Below are 7,290 nucleotides of genomic sequence, written 5' to 3' on the forward strand. Positions count from 1 at the left end.
TCGCTTACATGCCTTAACTCGCTTACAATACCTAAACTCGTTAACATTATGATCGATTACTTTTGAGTCGCTTACATTAAGACTCGCATACATTAGACTCGCATACAATAGAGTCGTTTACATTAAGACTCGCATACATTCAGACTCGCATACGTTAGACTCGCACACATTAGACTCGCATACAATAGATTCGCTGACATTAAGACCCGCATACATTCAGACTCGCATACATTAGACTCGCATACAATAGACTCGCTTACATTAAGACTCGCATACATTCAGACTCGCATACAATATAAACTTGCTTACAATGGCCTATCAATTACCATATAAACTCGCTTACAATGGCCTATCGATTATAATATAAACTCGTTTACAATGGCCTATCGATTACAATGATTCATTTGCTTACAGTGACTCATTAGATTACAATGCTTCATTAGATTACAATGATTCATTAGCTTACAATGACTCATTAGATTACAATGCTTCATTAGATTACAATGATTCATTAGCTTACAATGACTCATTAGATTACAATGATTACAATGCTTCAATGACTCATTAGAATACAATGCTTCATTAGATTACAACGATTCATTAGCTTACAATGACTCATTAGATTGCAATGATTCATTAGCTTACAATGACTCATTAGAATACAATGCTTCATTAGCTTACAATGACTCATTATATTACAACGATTCATTAGCTTAAAATGACTCATTAGATTACATCATTACAATGCTTCATTAGATTACAATGCTTCATTAGCTTACAATGATTCATTAGATTACAATGAATCATTAGCTTACAATGTGATCATTAGCTTACAATGTATCGGTAGATTACTATCTATCATTAGATTACAATCTATCATTAGATTACAATTCATGAATTAGATTACAATGTATCATTATACAAGGTATGAAAATATTCTAAGTAAATTATAATCTAAAACAAAACCGTTAGAATATACCAGACTTAGCCATTTTGGTTGAAATATGAATAATATGATAGAACAAGTATTGATGCATGTAATTAATATACAGTTAGCTGAGCTCAGTTAAGGAAAGGATCAACGATTAACGGAAAACGTAACAGAACCCAGGTGAGTTTCTAGCCCCAATACTTGTTATGTTTTTGAGGCTGTGTGCATACTCGATGTGATTATTTAATACACTTATCCTAAGAGATAAGTGTATGTCATATATGTGTTATGTTAAAGATATGAATGTTTGCTTGTCGGTACGTGAACGACTTTGGATATTGCATGACTTTCAGGTTATAATTACATATATGAATGTTATATATAATGTATGAATTATATATGTATGATATGAAGGAATATAAGGGATGGCTAGATACAGAAGAAAGGGACTGAGCCCTAATAATACTCAAGGCAGAAAGTGACTGAGCCCTAATAATACTCAAGGTAGAAAGGGACTGAGCCTAATAATACTCAAGGCAGAAAGCGACCGGAACCTAATAATATTCGAGGCAGAAAAGGGACCGAGCCCTATTAATACTCGAGGCAATAGGGTGTAATGCTCTTTAAAGCGTAGAAGTATGTTAAGTAAGATTGAATATAAAAGTATGAAAGAGAGGAAATAATGAAAGAAAGAAAGAAAGTATATAAGTATGTATGTATGAAAGAAAGGTAAGTAGATTAAGAATATAATATGTATCTTCGGATGCATATGAATGTAAATGTATTGTATGTTATCTGTATTAACTAGAACTCACTCTGCGTATCTGACTTTTAGTATGCACACAGGTGAGTAGAACGAGGCAGCTAGCTTGAGCGGGCACATGGTGGACACATAAGAGACTGGCATCCTAAGACTCAAGATGCATTAATGTTATTAACGTTTATTTTGAAAGATAAGAATGTTATTATGTTGGGCCACGGTTTGGTTAGACTGACGCATATCAAAAGACTATGACATGATCAAGACAAAAGAGAAATAATCTAGAAGAGTCGAAGTAATATACAAGATGGAATTTATGGATTGGAGCATGTAATACTGAAATCCCTATGGATTTCAGTTGGGATGGGCTAGCAATATAGAAATCATGTTAATTTCTGCTTGGGCTTAGTTGGGCTTGGTCATTAGGCCTCTTGTAAATGCTAACTATATAAAGCATGTCTTATTTGATAATTTGGTCAGCAGAACTATAGATCTCTCTAATACTTTCATAGCCACCATCCATAGAGCATAATATTATGTGTGAATCGGTTTATGTATTTGACGATTTATTTGATAATAGTATCGTATGCATTGAAACGATATTACTTCATTGGTCATTATATTTATATTGTTCTTCTATCTCGTTCATGAATCACCATGGTGTTAGGATTCCGCACTAACATCGTGTCTAGGTTGATATTATATTGTAGTGATCCAGATTCGGGACTTACATGTTAAAATATGTTCATGAAGTAATATGTAATATTTAACGAAAGGGTTATATTCGGCGAATGTTTTAATTAACTCTGATTTGTAAGAACTGTGTTTCTGAGTAAATCCGACGCTAAAGTAGGGCTACCGGGTTCGGAGCCTTACATAGACCAAGTCATAAAGGGGTACTATGGGTAAATTGGTGTTAAATCACTAACCCGTTGTAAGATTAAGATATAAAAAGGAGTGACCCAGAATGGATATACGTGTGAACGGGTCATACATGTTAAATGGTGATACTATCACCATTTGAAGTTAATGTATAATGCTTGTCCTGTTGAGAATTGTCCTACAGGTAAGCATGATGGTAATAGAATGCGTTGTCGAGTTATCTAAATGGAGTTACAAGGTATTGGTAACGTGCCACAACGTTGACCCTGCCAGGTACGTGAATTAAATCATGATGTCGGAAAATGTTAAAAAAATTACCAAAATGCTCTCGAGGCAATTGTATGATTGCATTTGATATTAACGGGTCGTCCAAGGCGTAAAGAGTCAAACGACAAGGTTAGTGTAGACATTGACTTAAAGATGAATAACGGGGTCGTGAAGATTAGATTTACGAACCATGAAATTACCGCCTACAATATGGTTGTAGTGGAAAAGGGTAACGAGATAACAGGGAAATGGGTGTAAATGGCCTGTTGGTGCCCGTGTACAATTACTGATTACGTTCTCATTGGTTTAATCTGTAATTTTAAACCGTTTAACTCGTACGATTAATCCGAATAAGTAAATTGTTGTATAAACGACTCATGGGGTCGTAGAGGCTAAGGTTTTGTGCATGAACGTGCAAATCCTAATTTTTTGTTGTAAATACTAAAACGACAAATTTAAAAGAAGGACAAAAGGGAGATAATACTAAGTGAGAACACTTAGACCCTTTTAATGTTTGAAAAGAAAAATTGTATAAAGACAATTATAGGGAAAGTATTAATGAATGGGTTAAGTATGCTTGTGTTTATTACAAGTAGATGTAAAGTATGTATGACTAATTGTTATGGTGAATTTCCATGACATGTTATAACCTAATTGAAGGACATGGATTGATGGTCAAGCTGTCGAAGAACTGAACACAACCGAACCAAACAAGCTTCCGCTATAATAATTCATTTTAGAAGACAAAGTCTAATATAGTCTTCGTATCATATAGATATAAAATTTGTAAAATTTCCATTACTAGTTATGTATTTCGTGTCATGTTATCACGTCATACGCAAAATTTTTAATTAGACCTGGTTTTTAAATCCTAACAAGTGTATGTTTACACCTAAAATTGTTATAAACGGGTTAGGGTCTTACATATGTATCTTCATGTTGTCATTCATATCGCATACTGAATTAATCATTGATGAAATCGATTTAGGGCAGAATAAAATTAGGCCTAACCGTCAATTGGTGAATATTAGAATCGAAATAGACATTTACAATTCAATATACTCTACAGTGGATATTGAATTAGCAATGGTGTTGCTTAAAATCTGTGATTGTGAAAGAGGTCGATATTTTTGTTCTTGAACGATTGATGTAGGAATAAACACATAATATTTACCAATAAAATAAAGAAATTTGAAACTCCCTGCAATCAATAATTACCAAATATATAAATAAGATAGATTACTAATATATCGTTATATATAATTTAAAGGAAAAAGAAAAAGAAAAATATGATTGGTTATAAATACTTTTCGCAATAAAAATACTTCTGAAATGAACCAAAACATATATATATATATATATATATGGTGCAATTACTGTACGCTAATGCCTTAACATACAATAAGTACGCGATACGCTCAAAGGCAAAAACCTAAAACGCTCATAAAAAACTAAAACACTCAGCTAAAAACCTAAAACGCTCAGAAAACGCTCAAAAATGGTTTTCGTGAAAATAGTGAAATATTGATCGATTAACCATCCAAAACTGTTTTTTTCGGTGAACCGATGATTAATTGGATATGTATTGACGATTCCGAGATGTTTGGATGTGATTTCATGGATCGATTTCGTGAAAAAATGGATTCGCGTACCTATTGTACGTTAAGGCATTATTGTATCGGATCTTTTCCATATATATATATATATATAGGGTAATGATCCTAAGAGAACCCTTTGAAAATTGAGAATTTTAAAAACCATTTTGGAACACTAAAAAAACCTTTAAAAAAGTTATAAAACAAAAAAGAACAAAAAATTTAAAAAAGTAAAAAAACCAAAATTCTTATAGTTCATTCCAGATTCATAAAAAAAACTTCGTATTATACACATGTGTATAATTTTATTTAATCTCTAGTTACGTAATGTACACATATGTACATTTCTCATTTACTTTAAATTGTACAAATGTGTATAATAAAAAAACATGTATGTACATATATAGACATATTATACATATACGTCTAATTTAGCAAAACCGAGACGTTTTTATTTATTTTTTATTTTTATATGAAACTAGGATGGTAAATAAGAATTTTGGTTTTTTTACTTTTTTTATTTTAGCTTTTTTTTTGTTTTATGATTTTTTTATTTTTGAGTTTTTTGTGGTCTAAATTGGTTCTCAAAGTTCTCAATTTCAAAATAGTTCTCACATGATCCCAATCATATATATATATATATATATAAGCCACTAGTTTTGTTTTATGTTTTAAATGCTTACATATAAATAAAGAAACTATAAACGCATTCTCTTTCTTCAATTAATATAACTAATAAATCATAATAGTTATCTATGTAATTAATATAACTAATCAAATTATTATAATTTAAAAATATTAAGAACTCATTTATTTTTATAACTTATTTTTTGTCTCTTGAATTTTTATCCTACACAAGTACAATTTATTCATACATTAAAATTTATTTCTATCCAAAACCAATATCTTCAAACTCAATATATTAATATCCATCAAAACGTACTTACATTGTGATGAATAATACAAAAACTATTTTACACGTGTTTGCATTAAATATCAACAAAAAAGATACAACCTACACAAAAACATATAACCTACACTTGTTCTAAAAAAAGAAAACATATAACCTACACACGAAAAACATATAACCTACACACGAAAATTTTATCTGACACAAATATAATTTATTCATGCATTAAAATTTCTTTTTATTTAAAACCAATTTTTTCCAACTCAACATATCAATATCCATCAATACGTAGTTACATTGTGATGAATAACACAAAAAACTATCTTACATATGTTTGCATTACATGTCAATAAAAATATACAAACTAAACAAAAACATATAACCTACACCATGTTGTAAGAACAAGAAAACATATAACCTACGCATGTGTAGGATATGTGTATCTTTGTGCAGTTTATATAATTGTTGATGTCGAATTACATATGTAAGTTGTATGCTTTTTTGTATGTTGTACGTTTTTATTGCTCAAAACAAGTGTAGGTTATATAATTTGTGTAGGTTGTATATTTATTATTAGTATTTAATGGACACATTTATATGATATTTATTTATTAATATTTATGACAATAATTTTTATAGGCTTATCAATTGAATATATATATATTATGTATTGATATTTATTGTTAACAACACGTTGATATATGCTAATAATTTGAGTGAAAAGAAATTATTTTTTTAATATAAAGAAATAGTATTATATGAATAGATTGTATTTTTGTTGGATAAAATGAAGAGGGTGTAAATAAAAAGTAATACTAAATTAGTGTTTTTATCTTTTTAATTATTATATTTAAATTAGTTAGATATATTAATTAGAGAGAGATTTATGATAGTTATATTAGTTGTATTGCATTTACATCTTTTTTATTTACTCTTAAATATTTAAAACCTAAAATAAAACTAGTAGCTCATATTCACTTCTCGCATTTCTCGCACTAATATCATTTCTCTCCTGAACTTATATGTATATATATATATATATACATATACATACACACACAATTACAAATTGGTTTTAACAATTTAGCTTAATGGTGTTATACCTTATGTTTTACATGTCATCTGTGTTTAATAATGTTGCACTTTATGCTTTAATAATAGTTTTTAATATTTTTTACCTTTCACTCTCATATTTTTACATATTTAATAATTTAACCTCCACACTTTGACATTTATACTTTTCATCTTTTACAAGTTTTCCGATTTACATTTTGGTCTATAATTTACAAGTTAACACGATGTAATGTGCGTGTGCTCCAACATTTTTATGCCTATTTTATCCCGTTTAACAACATTGTCGCATCATTCTCATCCTGGGTCAACTTAGCTATTGTTTCTTTGTTTATGTTTTATGTGCGTGATTCAACCTTTTTACATCTACTTTTCATATAATTTACTTTAATTTTTGTTTATTATTTATTTTCTGGTGTTGGTGGTGGTACGACATTGGTGCTATTTGGTACGGTTAGGTGGCCGCTGCAAAAAGTAGGATACCTAAACGGTTCAGTCATTAGGCATGGAAGAGGGGATGTTGACTAAAGGTGATGGTGATGGTGACGACGACTTCATATTTTCAAGTGAAACGGATAGGTGTTTCAATACTAGTTATATGTAAGGTAATGGTATGCGTAACGGGGTGAGGAGTTGGAGGCTTTGAGACTATAAATTTGGTGAACACCATTACACCTAGGCGACAAAGGGCAAAATGTGTGTGTGTGTGTGGGGGGGGGGGGGGGGTTCTTGTCATCACTTTTGTATTATTATTATTGTTTGTGTGTGTGATATAATATGATATTCAAATTACAAAATACTAATACAATATGAATATAATCATATAGAGATAGGATATTAGATGGAATTATTTTTTGTAACTTGACTTACCAAA

Source organism: Bidens hawaiensis, unplaced genomic scaffold (assembly GCF_021521415.1).
Source record: "Bidens hawaiensis isolate Kalapana, Puna unplaced genomic scaffold, B.hawaiensis_p1.1 tig00001087_1, whole genome shotgun sequence".
Classification (NCBI taxonomy): Eukaryota; Viridiplantae; Streptophyta; class Magnoliopsida; order Asterales; family Asteraceae; genus Bidens; species Bidens hawaiensis.